The 18,530-nt window shown below is 41.9% G+C and overlaps 1 protein-coding gene across 10 annotated transcripts in view; it reads right to left on the reverse strand.

Moving 5' to 3' along the window:
• Positions 1–18,530, reverse strand: part of RHBDD1 (rhomboid domain containing 1) — a 210,058-nt gene that overhangs the window by 189,755 nt on the left and 1,773 nt on the right. For 3 of the 10 annotated variants that reach the window (XM_086338148.1, XM_086338143.1, XM_086338151.1), the window contains exon 2: positions 18,079–18,245. The exons of 6 other annotated variants lie outside the window; for them this stretch is intronic. The gene's annotated coding sequence lies outside the window, so the exon portion shown is untranslated. Of the gene's footprint in view, positions 1–3,914; positions 4,277–18,078; positions 18,246–18,530 lie in introns of those variants that run through there. One more of the 10 variants, XM_086338144.1, reaches the window with a different exon arrangement.

An 18,530-nucleotide genomic window follows, 5' to 3' on the forward strand; every position in this document is an offset into this window, starting at 1 on the left:
TTTTGGTGGGCTAACAGTCCACAGGGTCTCACAGAGTCAGACACGACTGAAGTGACCTAGCACGGTAACTCTATGCTTAACTTTTTGAGGAACTACTAGACTGTCTTCCAAATTTTTGTGCCATTTTTCATTCCCCTTCGGTGTAAGGAGCTCCAATTTCTCCATACTCATACATACTCAACAGCACTTGTTTTTATCCATCCTTTTTATTACAGCCATCCTAAGTGTGTGTGAAGCAGTACCAACTTGCATTTCTCTAGTGACTAATGATGTTGAGCACATGCTTAAATTTTTATTGCTTAAAATATAAATATGCATGTTCACTGGTACATGTAACCATACAGATGAACATGTCCCTTCCCTCAGCCTCCCTCCCACACTCCCTTCAAGAAACAGTTTAACAAATGCCTCAGAAAAAAAAAAAGAAAGATGATGGAAAAAAAAGATGGAACCACAAAGTCATTCTGGTTAAACTGCCAGAATTTTAGCACTACCATCCATCTCTTCCCCTGTGATGTGATGTGTTAAAAGTGAACGAAAATGTACTTCAGTAGCAGGGGCCGGGCTGGGGCCAAGACATTCAACTCTACACACTGTAAAATCTTGTTTTGAAAGATGCAGAGGGTCAGTGTGATTTATCGATTCAAATAAAGCAAAAAACCAACTATGGAAATAGCAGATTGGATATGCTAAACATAAAAACGTCCTCCACTTTTGAAATTACAAGAGCTGAACAGCAAATTAGAGCATCATAAATACCACACTGACTTGGATATTCACCCAAGTGAATTCACAAAACAATTAGATGCATTTTCTCTCTCTCTCACTGCCAGCATAGTCTATTTTCTCTAAGAATGAAATGAAATGGACCATTTCTTCTCATTGCCACCAACTCTCTGCAACCTTTTCATTCATGGTTTTTCTAATCCAAACATAAGAGACTGTTTTTACCACCTGTTACTATAGGGCCAATAGATGAGAATGCTTTGTTCCAAGACAATAATAATATAATCTGTTGTTCTTCCTGTAATACATCTTAGCATAATTTTATTTTTCCTAAAGGTATTAGCTCCAAGGAAATCCAATTACAAAGTGCAGATTTTCAAGATATTTTTGAAAGTAAGAAAATGCTTCAGTATAATATGTATTTGCATTTAGTGGAAAATAAGAATTTATGAACCAAACACTTGTCAAGTAATTTGTTCCCCTTTTCAAATATATGAACGCATTTCAAAAAGCTTACATAGCTTAAAATGTGATACAGTTGTTAAATACAATATACATAGTTATATCAATAACATAGGAAGTATACTTTTAAAACTTAGTATTTAAAACATTAAATGTAATAGCAGATGGTCTGGCTTCACACCACTGTGTGGTGTCCAATTGACCAGAATGTATCATCTACCTGAGTTGATGAGTCAATGGGGAGCTCCAGGGGTCCACTGTGGAAGCTGCGACACAGCACCATCAACATTTAAGGACATAAACAACAGATTTTTTTCTGGCCATCAAAATCTGTTACATGACTTCATGAGCTACGTTAATGGTGAAAAATCAAAGAGAATCAGAGTAGGATTCTGTTTTCTTATTTCACATTAGAGGCAGAGAGATACAAAGAAATGAGGACAATTGAATGACAACTGACTTCATGAACAAACAATGAAAACTGGAATCAAATTATAGGAAGAAGGTAATTGGAATCTAGTCTTCAGGAATACTGTGACACTCAGTAATTACACTCCAGTGTCTATGCATGGAAATATCTACAGCTTGGACTGGTCCAGAAGAAACTGGGAATTGAGAACACTTCCCCTTTTGAAGACTGCTGACATCGCCATGTACACAAGGGTTCTCCAATCTCGTACGCTTCATCTTCCTAGCTATGTAAGAACCTTACCCGGCTCGAGACGACCATTAAACTCTCTCAGACACCAACGGGCTAAGTCTTTCTGATTTTCAGCTGCCAGACCTAGCTTAAAGACACAAGACCTAGTTTTTAACACGAGAGCTCCTCTTTCCTTCTCCCCCTTATATACCATCTCTCCAAGTGAAAACATACAAAATTTCCCATACCTTACTGGAACTAGGTCCAACTGTCTTTTACAAGGCTGTCTTAAGTACTAATATCAATGCTGTCCATGTGGAAGGCAAAATAGATGACCTCCGGGGAGTTAGGATTTAAGACCACTAAAATGACATAGAAGTTAAAGAATGTTCCAGACAAGTAAGAAGCCATTAATAAGGTCATATGTGTGGTGACAGACCCAACCAAAGGTCAGACCCTCATCACCTGATGCTCCTCCCCCAATCTTACTTAAGTTATGCCTGACTCGATTTGCTTAAAATCCAATGTCATCATGTTATTCCCTGCCCCCAATCCATCATGTTTTCTTACTAGATCAGCTTTCTCTACATCATCATTGTAATAAGACTGAACAGTATAGTTAACAGAGTAGACTCTGAAGCTTAATGGCTTGGGTTCAAATTCCAGCTCAACTATTTGTTGTCATTTGTATGAACTTGTTGTGTTCAACTTCTTGTGACCCCATGGACTGTAGCCTGCCAGGTGCTGTCTATTGGATTTCCCAGGCAAGAATATTGGAGGGGGTTGCCATTTCCTTCTCCAAGGGATCTTCTCAACCCAGGGATCAAACCCATGTCTCCTGCATTGGCACATGGATTCTCTACCACTGAGTCACCAGGGAAGCCCTTATAAAACAGATACTAAAGAATAATAAGACCTATCTCATAGAGTAGTTGATGAGTGAATATATGTAAAACACATAGGACAAGGCCTGAAACATAACAAGGACTTTGTAAGTATTAGCTGATATAATCATCAGATCAACTTCAAGCATTTTAGCCTATACTCCAGTCCTATAATATTTCTATATTGTTCTCAATAATAACTAATATTTATGTAGCTATTTATAGTTTACAAAATAGTTAGGTATACTTGCTTCATTTCACTTAATTCTCACAATCTGGGGAAGACAAAGTTAGTTCCATGTTCTCTACCAGCTGGTCTACCCAGCACTGGCCCCAAAAAAATGTCACTTTACTGTCTTGCTAGTCATTCTGAAGCCTGCTCTGTACAGCTGTCCAGATGAGAAGGCGCTCAGTGAAGCTTCTGCCCTTGAGACTTTCTGGGGATGTTAAATTCCTCTGTCCAAGGTGCTAAATAATTATGGCCATCTCCACTGATGGGCAGTCCTATGGGGCTCTCTCACCACCAGAGGTCACCAAAGTGAATTTTACATACATACCATAGCTTTTAAGTCTGAGTTCTTCCCTCATAGCTCAGTTGGTAAATCATCTGCCTGCAATGCAGGAGACCCTGGTTCAATTCCTGGGTCAGGAAGATCCCCTGGAGAAAGAAATGGCAACCCACTCCAGTATTCTTGCCTGGAGAATCCCATGGACAGAGAAGCCTGGCAGGCTACAGTCCATGGGGTCACAAGAGTCGGACACGACTTAGCAACTAAACCACCACCACCACCATTCAGAACATAACTGCCCAATTTAATGGAAATCCTTTCAGCAGTTTTAGTGAGAAAGCTTCAGAGAGAGAAATTCCATTTCTTTCTCATTTAAAGAGACCAAGATGACAGTGCTCTTAAATTGGACTACTAGAACTCAAAATCAGCTCATCATACCAGACAGTGCTTGTTTATCCGGCAAGCCCTTCAACCTTCTGCCTCTCACAAACGCCACCCTTGCCGCTACTGTCTATGCTTTTGAGACCCCTCCATGGTCCTATCCATCACTCAAAAAGTAAATGTCCACATTTCCATGGGTTTCCCAGGTAGTACTAGTGGCAAAGAATCCATCTGCCAATGCAGGAGACGCAGGAGACCTGGGTTCAATCCCTGGCTTGGGAAGATCCCCTGGAGAAGGAAATGGCAACCCACCGTAGTATTCTTGCCTGGGAAATCCTATGGACAGAGGAGCCTGGAGGGCCACAGTCCACAGGGTTTCAAAGAGTCGGACACGACTGAGCACTTGTCGGCAGCACGTTTCCACAGCACGTAAGAAATTCCTGGAATGACTATATGGGGTTAAATAAAAATCTTTTGTAATTTTAGTTTGTGATCTAGAGGCAGACCAGGAAACAGCTCAAACTTCTGATGCACAGTCCATCTTTTTTTTTTAACTCCATAGAAACCCTGAAACAAGATGTCAGCTACTTTGCTTTCACATAGCTGTTTCTTGGTGGTAAACTCAAGTTTAAGAGAATTCTTATAGGTTCTTAAAAAAAAAAAGAGAGAGAGAGACTAAAACGTTTCATTTTTAGCTCAATCTCTCCTTATATAGCATACAATTCAATGAGAACTATTTTAGGTAGTAATAAGTGAGAAAAGGGTGAATGTTTAAATATTTCCATTTAGCCAAGGGTTTGCTTGTATGAAAAGTAAGATCTCACCAAAGAGCTAAGATAGAGCCACCCAGTTTAAGGTAGGTATTGCTCGTGGCAATAATGAGACCCACTGAAATGGATGCATTGTCAAGTGAGCTATCACTGTGGGTGCCGGGCTTTATCTTACCAGGAACTCTGGGAGCTGGTACAGATAATACCCTCAGTGTTAATGCCAAGGGCTAGGACTCTGCCTTAACTCCCTGTCACTGGTGGCTTGTCAGAGCAGGAAAGGTGGGTGTCACGGGCCACAGAAACACTCGGGTAAAGAACCGCAGGTACTGAAGGCTGGAAGTCTGTCAGAGGACACCAAGGGCACAGGGATGTGGGCATCACGCCCTGATGTGAGACACGCTCCCTGCCACTCCTCCCAACCCGTTCAACTCTGCCCCAACCTTCAGAGCCCCTCTCCTGAGTTGCACCCTTAATGTCAGATTCCTCAGCCATCTCAGCATTCACAAAATCTCCCCCAATGCCTTCCACGTGTACGATCCACCTGTGCCAACAGGATGTCTTTTTATCATCTCCACTACACTGTGTTTTCAGGATACCTCAGGGTTTGAGAGCATATATTCTGGAGTCTAAACTGGTCCCAGTGACTGGCTTTAGCCTTAAGAGCTGTGTGAAGTTGTGTAAGTCACTTAACCTAAGCCCCCGTTTCCTGCTGTGAAAATGGAATAATAATAATAATAGCTAAACCTGATCCTGTCCAAGTCTCTTGGACAGCAGGGAGATCAAACCAGTCGATCTTAAAGGAAATTAATCCTAAATATTCATTGGAAGGACTGATGCTGAGGCTGAAGCTCCAGTATTTTGGTCACTTGATGCAAAGAGCTGACTCATTAGAAAAGACCCTGATGCTGGGCAAAGACTGAAGGCAGGAGGAAAAGAGGGTATCAGAGGATGAGATGACTGGATGGTACTACTGATGCAATGGACATGAACTTGGGCAAACTTCGGGAGATGGTGAGAACAGGGAGGCCTGGCATGCTGCAGTGCATGGGGTTGCAAAGAGTTGGACATAACTGGGTGACTGAATAACAACAAACCTGATCCTAGAATTCTTGCAAGGATTCAGTGACCTAAAACACCAAGTTCTTAGAATGACGTCAAGCACACAGTCAACACATTCAATCTCAGCTCATGTTTTAATGACTTAAACAGAGATACCCATTTGTTACTGAGTTTAAGTTTTCCTCAACACGTTGACTAAAGTTACACTCTCATATAGTACGAGTTCATCCTTGGCAGCACTGTCCTCAAGCTTTACACCTGCACTATTACCCGATAAAGTTAATTCACAGATCAGGACCCACGTAATGAACGCTGCCTCAAAGGTCTGGCTCATGCCACAAATCTAAACCCAAGTCAGCCTGCTTTTATGGGAACAGCCTCGCTGCCCAAGAAACCTAACGCCAACCACAATCCTCCAGATCAGCTTTAGTCAGGTCATCTTACTCTCTTGAAAAAACAGGTCCTGCTCGCCTCAAAAGGAAACCACCCCCTACCCCCTAGCCAACCATGCTGTTTCTTGCCTCTTCTAACATTCTGTAAAACTCATGCGTGTACATGTGTGTGTGCTCAGTCATGTCCAACACTTTGTGACTCCATAGACTATAGCCCGCCAGTCTCCTCTGACCATGGAATTTTCCAGGCAACGATACTGGAATGGGTTGCCATTTCCTACTCCAGGGCGTCTTCCTGACCCAGAGATCGAACCCACATCTCCCGCATCCCTGCATTGGCAGGCAGGTTCTTTACCATTATGCCACCTGGGAAGCCCTCATAAAACTCGCTCTGGCCCCAAATTCCCCAGGAATAAGGCTCCGCTGCTTGGGAGGTGCCCTGTCCCCCCACTCTATGAACAAAGGACACCAAACTCATCACTAAGTTGTCTTAGTTTTGTCATCCTGCATATCCCATTCAATCCTCTAAACTTTATGCGGCAGGTATTATTTCATTTTACAGATGAGTGGGGATTTTAATCAAGCTAATCTGGCTCCAGAGTCCTTGTTCTTAAAAGGAAGTTGTGAATCAGGTCTGTCTGCATGAAAGTTGTGAGTTTTTAACTCTTAAGATAGCCTATTCTTGTAGTAGTTTATCAGAACTGCCATGTAAGCATTTCAGTGAGTTACTACTGCTCAGTGGCCATGGTTCTAGGTAAGCTGTAGGGCAGGAGAGGTGCACCCCCAAACAGGCCACTTGGCATAAGGATTATCTTGAGCTGAATATAATTAAGAACAAGCAGATACAACTAAAGCTGCTTCCCCAATCTGCTTAAAAGCAGGACATAAATATGTGTAACCCCTCCCCCTTTACCAGGCAGGACAAAAGTTAATCACCAGAGACAACCTTAAAATTGGCCCCCCAAAAGATGTGCACGGCAAGCTTTGTCAGCTAGCCCTGAACTTCCATTAGTTCCCTGACCCTTTTGCCTTCCTACCATTTGCTGCCCTAGAAACTCAAAGCCCTTTGCCTTTGCCTTGTCACTTCTCAAAGAAATGTATCGTTCCTTTGCTAGGATGCTGTATAAGCCCAAGTTCTAACCAACTCTTGAGCTACTCATCACTAGCTATGGTACTTCCACCATCTGAGCCACCAGGGAAGCGCACTAAAAGCTGTACTACATGAATTCTCCAGGCAAGAATACTGGAGTGGGTAGTCATTCCTGTCTCCAGGGGATCTTCCCAACCCAGGGGTTGAACTCGGGTCTCCTGCATTGCAGATAAGGAGAAGTGGGCATCAGAGGACGAGATGGCTATGAACATGAACGGGGGCCAATTCCGGGAGATGGTGAGGGACAGGGAGACCCGGCGTGCTGCAATCCATGGGGTTGCAGAGGGCTGGTCATGACTGGATAACTGAACAACCACCAAGATACTTCCACTGTGTGCACAAGCTTAGCTGCAATTCTCAAAATGAGCCTTTATCTCCAGATTTGGGGGTGGCAGTTTGCCCTGTGACCTCAATTCTGACAGATCTAAGAAAAAGTCACTGATTTTCAGTTTGTTCAGGGTTCTTCTTGTTGTGAAAACCAGGGTAATGACCTGCAAGCTCTTCACATGTCATTGCTGAAATAGGAAGTCACTCCTACTGTCTTTTGATAAGAGAAATGACACTTCAACCACCAAAAGAATTAGGAAGGACATTATTTGAGCATAAAGACTTGTCTTTGCTAAGAAAGTGCAATTGGTGACTTTCATCACACACCAAAATATATACGCACTTTGAAGTATTTCAAATGTAGAAAATTTCAGAACACAGAGCTTTTACTCTACCAAATGTAACTGTTTCTTGACACAAAGTAACTTGAGGTACAAAGTAATGCTCAAATACCCAACCTCTTTTGGTAATTGTCATTGCCATAGCTTAAAAAACAACAACAACAAAATCTGTTTCTAAAATCAAGTTAAGAAACAAAACAGTAACAGTAATCCAAATGTCACTTTTCTCATTTTGGAATATACTCTACACACATAGAGAAGCTGAGGAACAAAAGCCCCTGCTCCTTTGCTGACTTTTCTCCCACCAGGACCAGGGCTCGACCTGGCAAGGACTCTGGAAAGAAGGGCATGAAGCACAGCGATATGAAGGGTGCCCTGCCCAGCATTCTTTCACCCTCAGGCCCAATCCTGCAAAGTAAGGCTTAATCTAAGCCACAGAACGGCAAACATCTTTTCTACCTTTTATGTGGACAGTAAGGAGATCAAACCAGTCAATCCTAAAGGAAATCAACCCTGAACATTCATTGGAAAGACTGATGCTGAAGCTGAAACTCCAATACTTTTGCCACCTGATGCGAAGAACTGACTCATTGGAAAAGACCCTGATGCTGGGGAAGACTGAAGGCAAGAGGAGAGGAGGGCAGCAGAGGATAAGATAGTATCACTGACTCAGTGGATGTGGGCTTGAGCAAACTCCAGGAGATAGTGAAGGACAGTGAAGCCTAACGTTTTGCACTTCATGAAGTCACAGAGTCAGATTTAGTGACTGAACAACAACAACCTCTTAAGCGACACTTTTCCAACTCTTAGCCCTGTGTTTCACCCTGGAAGGGGTATCTTCTTTTCACATTCAACAAATACTTAGGTAGCACTCATGAAGTGTAAAAATTTCTATACAACAGCCTCTTTGGGAGGAAAGGGTAACCTTTACCCCATCCTTGCTCTCATTTTATTCAGGGTGATCATGATTCATAAGAAAGTACCCAGTGATGAGTAACTCAAAAGATGGCTAGAACTTGGGCTTATACAGAATCTTAACAAAAGAACAATACATTTTTAGAGAAGTGACAAGGCAAAGGAAAAGGGTTTTGAGTTTCTAAGGCAAATTTCTTTGCCAAATCTCCAAATGCTGCCTGGTTGGATCACATCATTTTGCCTTTGAAGGACTTCTGCAGAAATGTACCTTCATATTATTTGAGGCCCTGACATAGGTCTCACTCACCCGAGGGACTGCTGCAGAGGAATCATTTTCACATTGTCATAAAACACTGTTCAGACTTCTCCGTCCCTGTGCAAAATCCTACCAGAGCTAGAAAGGCTTAATTTCACCTAAGAAGTGCCTGTGCTCTCTTCTGCTGAGAGCTACTAGTCATTTGGTTGCTTTTTTTCCCCCTTTACTACCAACTTCTGTCTTACGTCATTTCTAAAACTGACACTTTCTGGAAATGGGCAAATGTACAAATTTGTGCCAATATAAATGTACAAATATGTGCCAATATAAAAAGGTATTAAGTCAATTCAATTCAGAGAATACCTTAGGAAGAATCCCTACCTGCATCAGACTTTGAAAAAGCAGATAAAAGGAGGAAAGGTATTTGTGCTGTTAGTATATGTGTTAGTCATTCAGTCGTGTCCAACTCCTTACAATCCTATGGGCTGTAGCTCGCCAGGATCCTCTGTCCATGGAATTCTCCAGGCAAGAATACTGGAGTGGGTAGTCTTTCCCTTCTCCAGGGGATCTTTCTGACCCAGGGGTCGAACCCAGGTCTCCCTCATTGCAGGCAAATTCTTTACCATCTTAGCCACCAGGAAAGCTGTTAGCATAGAGACAGCAAATAGGTGAAACATGCTTGTGTGTGCCTGCTCAGTCATGTCTGACTCTCTGTGACCCCAAGGACTGTAGCCCACCAGGCTCCTCTGACCATGGGATTTCCCAGGCAAGAATACTGAAGTCGGTTATTTCTTCCTCCAAGGGATCTTCCCGACAAAGGGACTGAACCCACACCTCCTGCACTGGCAGGCAGGTTCTTCACCACTGCGCCACCACAGAAACCCAAAATATGCTTAGCGAAGTTTAAACGCATTAGGCTGCTCAGTTCTGCTATAATGCTTGTTTTGTAACAAGCAGATTTGTTCAAATGCAATTAATATTGATATATCAGGGAACAATCTGAATACAAAGTCTGCATCAGATTTGCACAGTTTCATCAGCAAGTCCTAAGTGAATGCAGGAAACTGCACTCTGCTAAAGCAAGCTGTACAGACATTCATAAAATGTACACATTTGCGCACTTTGAACACCCACCAGCGGCCTAAAGTTCACTGCGTATTTAATAAGTTACGCACCTCCACGTCCCCAGCTACGACTCACCCATCCAGATGATCCTTCCTCCACCACGTGACAGTTATTCACAAGCTTCAGTCCTTCTGACAACCACTTCTGACAGCAAAGTTTAGAACTTTGGGAAGGGAAAGTGCCATATTTCTTATGTACTTCTGTATTTATCATTTAAGGAGTGTAAAACCATGCTACCATTAGGTTCCTATCTTTTTTTTTTAAAGGTACCACTGATAAAGGTTTTGAGTGTTTTGCTCCTAGTACCCTTTGCGCCATAAGCTCTCTGGTTTTTACCACATGATTTTGTACAGTCTGGTGGTTTGGGGAATGCCTCTGTCACTTTTGGCAGAGCTGACTATTCCTCGAGTCTAAAGTGTGTGGGAAGGAGGACAGTCTGTATTCGGGAACTGCTGCTCTTTAGCCAATGTTATCCCACATCCACTCTGTATTTTATTTCTATCATTCCACTCTGTAACCCAAACTACCCAGCTTAGAGGCTCTTGTCACTCAAATATTTAAACACCATATACTCTGAACTTTCTTGGACAAATTAGAATAAGAGGGGATAAATTCTCTTTCAACCTACCAAATATGCCCATTTTTCCCCCCTTAAGTCTTCTCTACCAAAAGCTATTTCACCTTCCTTCACATGGAATTTAAAACCAAGACTCATTTAATTTTGGCATTTGTTTACTTGACTGTATGTCCTAGGAGTGTCAAGGTTTCACGTCCGATTACAATTATTCAATGACACAAAACATCTGTGTTTGGCCAGATGCTTTTAGTAAGAGATATCAGTACAACATTCAAGGGCAACAATTTCAGCAAAGAAGTAAAAGCAGCGTGAAAGTAAGAACCCAAGATCAGATGTTCTGACAACACATGCAGCTCAATGAGCCAACTGCATTTACATGCATTGTGCATGTGTGACTCCAGACAGCATACAAGGTCAAACCGCTGTCAGTGACAATAAGCTTCCAAACTTCTGGTCAATTATCTGGTTAATAACAAAAGACAAGGCTATGACATCATTACGGCTATAATTAATTTACACAGATCTGCTTCCTGTTAATCGAATACATCTTTAAAAGCACTTAATTACTTTTCACCTAGAAAGCCAACACTCAGCTTTGTTAGGCGAAAAGCAACCTTGCTGAATTCAACATGAGAGGCTGTCAGGCTGCTCTAAGACATAAAGGACAAGTCTTCACAGGGCACACTGCTGCAATACAGGAGCTGCTGCCACATCCACAGCAAACAGATGCACAAGATGATGGATAACACAACACATTCGAACAGTTTCTGAAGACAAAGAAGTTGTCAGCGAACGGGGGGGGGGTAAACAGACAGATTCTAGCTAAGGAAACATCATGGTGTTTTTTGTCAAAATGACATACAGGACTAGTAATATTAACATATGGAGTACAGGACAGTAGTTAAGGGCATGGTCTTTGGTAAAAGCTCCAAAATACGCCAGCCATGTGACTTTATAGGAAAGTTACTAACTGCTGGTTTCTCACCAGTACAAGGAGATAATGTAGCCACATGTGGGACTGTGAAGCTCAAATGAGATTATGTATATAAAATCATAAATTGGAATATGATATGATTTTTAATGCATATAAACACATAAAATGAGGTTTAAGCCGAATAATTGATGCTTTTGAACTGTGGTGTTGGAGAAGACTCTTGAGAGTCCCTTGGACTGCAAGGAGATCCAACCAGTCCATTCTGAAGGAGATTAGCCCTGGGATTTCTTTGGAAGGAATGATGCTAAAGCTGAAACTCCAGTACTTTGGCTACCTCATGCGAAGAGTTGACTCATTGGAAAAGACTCTGATGCTGGGAGGGATTGGGGGCAGGAGGAGAAGGGGACGACAGAGGATGAGATGGCTGGATGGCATCACCGACTCGATGGATGTTAGTCTAAGTGAACTCTGGGAGTTGGTGATGGACAGGGAGGCCTGGTGTGCTGTGATTCATGGGGTCGCAGAGTCAGACATGACTGAGGGACTGAACTGAACTGAACTGATTAAAAATTCTAAAAAGCTTGATTTTATAACTTAGTAACCAAATAGCCTTTTTCTGGGCTACCTATGATCCTACATTTTTAAACTGTATTGTGTGATACAATTATACACTTTTTTAAAAAACATGATGGGCTATGTGGAAGGCACAACAAAACAGAAAAAAAAATTTAACTAAAATAAATTTAACAATAAAATTTCAAACCAGAGTTTTTGTCAAGATGATCTGAATCATTACATTTGAGAATTTAATGAGCCTCCATTTTAGGATTAAAAAAAAATGTCAGATGGCAAAAGTTTAATTCCCCCCCCCCTTTTTAGAGTGTTATACTCTTGATTAAATGATCTTTATACACGAAAAATAAAATACTGGATTTCGTATATAATCTTGACTTGTGCTCCATCGTGAGGTGAATTAGTGCCAACTCCAATTCTGATCCATCATCACTTATGATTTCCAGTATCAATCATAAGCCGGTTCCTTCTCTCACAGACTACAAGTTTTAGTGTAATGAGGGCTCATTAAAGTTCTCCGACTGACAGCCCTTCAGACGTGGGTCCTTCAACCAGGAGGCGCTCAGGGAGCAGCAGTGCCAGCAGTCCACCGTCACTCCCTTCAAGAGGATTTAGGGAACTCCACGCTCACGCTCACTCCACACCGGATTTCTTTGTTTACCTAAAGTCCGTGAAAAGGTGAGAGCCATAACCCCATTTAAACTAACGCATGTAAGAACGCATGTAAGTGAATTATTTATGGAACTGAAATCCTCCTAGCACAGGAAGAAGTCAAGAGGGGAATGGCATGCAAGACATCAGAAATGTTCATGTTCCTCAAGCACAGAGGACGTCGGCTAATTACCAGGTGGTGGAGACAGCCTGGGTTTGTTTGTTTTGCTTTGCTGTCTGGCCAGCATCAATTTCGTTCTTTCAATAACAGGTGAGAGATGGCTCTCACTCCCATTGGATGTGGTCCTGGAAGGACCACAAATCAGGGGTGCATTTCCTACATGGATTCGAGGGTGACACTGACCAAAACTGGAATAACAGCTCTTTTCCTGGAATCTAAAACCTGTGCAGAGATACTAAACAGCTTCCGGATCTGATATTCAGAACATTAAAGAATTTTCCAGATCTACCCAAGTCTACTCTGGAGAAGGAAATGGCAACCCACTCAAGTATTCTTACCTGGAGAATCCCATGGACAGAGGGGCCTGGTGGGCTACAGTCCACGGGGTTGCAAAGAGTCGGACACGACTGAGTGACTTCACTTCACTTCACTTCACCCAAGTCTACTCAAGCCTCGAGTGCTTATCTGGCTGCTGTCCTGTGGTTTTGGCTTTTCTGTAGATTTTCTGAGCTTATTTATATATTTCCATTAAATCTCCTGTTCTTGAATAAGTTGGGCTTCCCTTGTGGCTCAGCTGGTAAAGAATCTGCCTGCAATGTGGGAGACCTGGGTTTGACCCAAGGGTTGGAAACATCCCCTGGAGAAGAGAATGGCTACCCTCTTTAATATGCTGGCCTGGAGAATTCCATGTATAGTCCATGGGGTCACTAAGAGTTGAACACAACTGAGCAACTTTCACTTTCTTGAACAAGTTATCAAGGTAACTTAGTTAACTTCTGTTTTCACAGTCGAAGAACCCTACCCAGATATTAGGGCATTTGCCAAGGGCGAGCAGCAGATCCTAGTATCTTTCAAGCATCACCAACTCTCATTTTTTATTGAGTCCATACAACACTCTAGCTGACCAGAAGAACCGCAACTGGGAGGGTATATAAGCAGCATCCCAAAGGCTGGCCATACACAAGCTATTCCCAAAGAAAGAAGCGTGCACAGAGCTGAGGAGGTGAGCACAAAAGCAGCTTCTGCGTACACAAGGCAAAGCCCTCTCAGTGCCATACACTTGGTGCATAAATTTGGACACTAAATGAAGGAATATTATTTCAAAAGGAAGAACTGATTGTCTTAAATGTGGCTTCTACTTATACAAAATTGATGGTTTTTCAGGAAAACTTCTAATTACTGAAGTGATGTACTCCCTTTGTTCTGCATTGAAAGTAAGACTAGTCTATACACTTAATAAAATGTTATCAGTTGATAAAACTTCTGGCTAGAACTTTAGGACAATGAATTATTCAGATTCATGGGAGGAAGGGAGGGAGAAAGGAGAGGAGGAAGAGAGAGAAGAAAGGAAAAACGGGGTAAGAGACTTAAATTTCATAGCCTTCAGAAAGGAACGCAGAGGTATCCTGCATGCTTTTCTGTGGAAAGGTTTAACCCTCCTTTCCACCACAATGCACTTTCATTAACAGATCTAAATATCCACATTTCTCTAATCGTGAACCCAGAGAAGAAAACCAATGAATGCGAAACTACAGCAATAAAAGCACTAAGCATGTAAGTCAATATATCTTCATCTATATTCCATCATTTAAGAAATATCTGAGCCTCTACTAACAGACAAGCTCTGTCCTTATAGACAACCATAGTCTTGAGAGAGAGACAGACAGACAAACAGCAACATTACAGTGTGATAAAGAACTGTAACAGGTCTGCAAATAAAGATGCATTAAGTGTCTGGAAAATAGCAAAGGTAAGTTTTAAAATTCAGTATGGGATGTGGACTTTTCTATGGCTCTGTAAAGAATCTGACCGCAATGCAGGAGACCCCAGTTCAATCCCTGGTTTGGAAAGATGCCCTGGAGAAGAGAGTGGCTACCCACTCCAGTATTCTTACCTGGGAAATCTCATGGACAGAGGAGCCTGGCAGGCTACAATCCCCAATCCACAGAGTCACAAAGAGTCAGACACAACTGAGCTACTAACACTTTATGGGGTGTGGGAGGAAAGAAAGAAAGAAAGTCCTGGATCAAGTATTATCCTGTGGGCAACGCGGAGGGAGATGAAATGTCCAGGACACAGAGTCAAAGCAGTGGAGCCATTCCACAAAAAGAAATGGATGAAATTTTAAGTCATCATTTGGTGGATGTAACACAGGGCGAATGTTTAGAAAGCAAAAAGGTCCCTTATTAATACAAAATGAACATTCCTTGGAAAGAGAAAGACCTGAAGACTCTGGTGTGTAGGAACTTCTACCTGGGCAGCAGGCACAATGTTTATTCCTACATCTGTTCAAAGTCAGCATCACAACTGATTCGTTACAATATACATCACTGCAAATGTCTTGTATTTTTAACATAAAAAAAAGGTAGCAAAATTTCTTTCACAGTGTTGCCCAAGAGACTTTGCTCAAGGGAAATACACATAGGCCCTTATATATTATTTATACAAAACTGAAGTCATTGCCATCTGTATCTAAATTTCATTCATAACTATCCTGATATTGTGACTTTGGATTTAAAAAATGCATAAGCAAGAAACAGCCATTGGTGTAGTAACAACATTCCTGGGGTTAAAGCCAGATTTGGGGTCAAATCTAGACACGTACTAGTATGTGGTTTTGGGCAAATCACATAATCAATCCTGCTTCAGTTTCTTTATCCATGGATGATGAAAATTCCACTTACTTTCTGGCATCATCAGGAAGAAGAAATGCAGTAGCCTGTCATGTAAGAGCACATAGCACATCCCCAAAGTTTGTTTTCCATTCTCCCTTCTTCTCCATAAAGTAATGAGCCTTCTGCCCCCATGGAACTAGACTTTATTGCTTTATAATTATGATATCCATGTAACAATGTCCAAAAGAGGAGGTGGTAAATAACACCAACATGCAAACCTGAATGCACACATTGTTAGCTGGCTACCAGCTAGATCCCCAGGGGCTCTTGCACACTATCTATTGCTTCCCAGAAATTTGATACATTTTCTCTCCTGAATACAGCCAAAATTATCCACTGGCTTTGAAATATCACCATCATGATGTTGCACAGAGCAGCTGGTTGATTGAAAGTGACTCCCCCTCCCCCACACTCCAGCTGTCACCAGGAAACCCTCCTCAGTGTGTGAAAAAGGACAATGTGATAATACTACTACTGCTATTAATAACAATCTAACAAATACTTAGCATTTGAGATTATTTTTCTTATGAAAGCTCACTCTTAACTGGAAATTAACTCTTTAAGAAAAACCTTTTACCATATAAATGCAAACCAGCTGTTTTCATACAACAGAAAACCAAAGGACAGTAAACACAAGTAATATATTTCCACTGACTCCTTGTTTCTTGTTCCTTGAGTCACTTATAATGCTAAACAACAGCCAGTTAAAATACTAAATAGTTTTAAATGTGCTAACAGATGTCACAAGCTTAGAGTGATTATAAAAAAAAAAAACAAACCTCAGATGATTTCTCAAAATATGTGCCTAGATTCCTATTTTTGTATTAATCACATTGAAGGTTGGATTTTTCTTTTCTAATAGCCACTCATTTCTCTGTAAGAGAAGCATATGTATGGCATGTTTGACATTGCTAAAAATGCTGGAAGTTGTTTTTAGAACATGTTTGTGAATCCCACTCAGGAATTCTCAGCGCCCGGACTTCTTGGGTACAGTACAGCTCAATCTCCTGAGGATTTCCACACCAAGATGAGGAGTTTCACACCTTCTGACTCAGCAGGGTCACTGCAGGAGGTTCAGGATAAGCCCTTCAAACTCTCAAAGCCTCTCAGCTCCTGAGCTTTACAAGATGCTGCTAAACAGTTTCCCCTGCTACAAAAATCTGAGGTCCCCTGCTTAGCTGACTGACTGGAACTGCAGCACAAAAGGTGATCTTTTTAAGGCATTTCTATCTCTGTAATGGCTTTTAAAAGAATTTTTACAAATACACATATAATGTATAGATTATCTGTCCCCACTCCCACATTACATACATTGCCAAGTAAACAAAATTACGACCTCGTAATGACACCTTCCGTGCTCACATATTCATACGTAATATACACAGAAATACAAGAGATTTTTGGTATTTTAAAAAATGGAACACAAAACTTTTTGCTTTGCTATCATTAAGCATCCATATTGCAAAATAATGATTTCAGAGCTGACAGCATTTTCTTATTCTTTGGTGCACGTCTTCAGTGAAGTCTCATCTCCTGTGACAAGTGCCCCTTCCTCTAGCTATCCCTGTTAACTGAAGATACTTAAATATTAACCCCTGATCCTGACCCTGTCCTTTCAGTACACACACAAAACAATGCAGGAAAGTTGCTCTGTTACAGTGATAGACCTGAAAATGGTGTTCTTCCATTGGGCTTAGAGGTTTAACTTTCTCCAAGTGTTTGCTTTCTCTCATACGTAATAATGTGAAAGCTTTGACTCCTCAGCATTTTGCTTTAAAAAAGAAAAAGTCAGTGCAGTTAGGTAATTAACAGAATCACCTCATTTATAAAAATATTACGAGGCAATGAATGAGATCAAGCTAGATTTGAGGTGATAACCACCTTTTCTCCCTTGTCCAATGTTTAGCAGTTACCTGAGCCTCTCAGTGTCACAGACGTGTTTTGCACTGGATTTTATTTTATTCAATGTCTTAAGGTAGTCCACACCATGCTATGCTATGCTATGCTAAGTCACTTCAGTCGTGTCCGACTCTGTGCGATCCCATAAACGGCAGCCCACCAGGCTCCCCGTCCCTGGGATTCTCCAGGCAAGAACACTGCAGTGGGTTGCCATTTCCTTCTCCAGTGCATGAAAGTGAAAAGTGAAAGTGAAGTCACTCAGTCATGTCCAACTCCTAGCAACCCCATGGACTGCAACCCACGAGGCTCCTCCGTCCATGGGATTCTCTAGGCAAGAGTGCTGGAGTGGGGTGCCATTGCCCTCTCCATCCACACCATGACTCCTACTCTATAGGAGAGGAAATGAATACTGGGAAGATATTAACTTGTCCGCTGGACATGATCAGTACGTAACAAGAAGCGGGGTCCAAAGCAGAGTCTGCCTGACCCCAACCGCAGAGACCTGCCTCTCAGACACAGAGGACAAGAAAAATGGGCCTTTGTGAAAACTGAAGGCTTCATGGTGGGACAGTGTTAAGTTAGTAGCAGCATTAACAAAACTACTTATAGGAGCTGAAATCTACGCTGACTCCTGTTTATCTGAAAACTCACCACAATACCCAGGAACCACAGTGCAGACTTAGGAGCAAAGACTTATCAAAGTGACGTGTAGTCTCAACCACAGTGTGGCACTCTTCTCAACATCACACTGAGTCTAGGCTTTAGGGCAGCTGCTTCAGGTCCTGAATACTTCTCTATATACCCCCAACACTGACGCCCTGAAAAGGGAAGGAAAATGTAAGCAAACACCGCAACTGATGTTTGGTCAAAACAGTGGATGGAGGGCATATCTAACTTAATTCCTGTGATGCCTCCGGAAAACAGAGATAAGTGGATAGGATGAGGCCTTCTCTGCTAATATTGCGGAGCTGTATGACACGCGGGAAAAAAAGATAAGGAGAGAAACATCTTCAGTCTTGCCTCTTGTTTTCAAGTCACTGCTCTGTAATACTTCTCAACTCTAAGGCTGAGGCTGGTCTATGGTCAGTTATCCACTTTATTTT

Source organism: Bos grunniens, chromosome 2 (genome assembly GCF_055505025.1).
Source record: "Bos grunniens cultivar Pamir isolate PY7600 chromosome 2, Bosgru_T2T1.0, whole genome shotgun sequence".
NCBI lineage: Eukaryota > Metazoa > Chordata > Mammalia > Artiodactyla > Bovidae > Bos > Bos grunniens.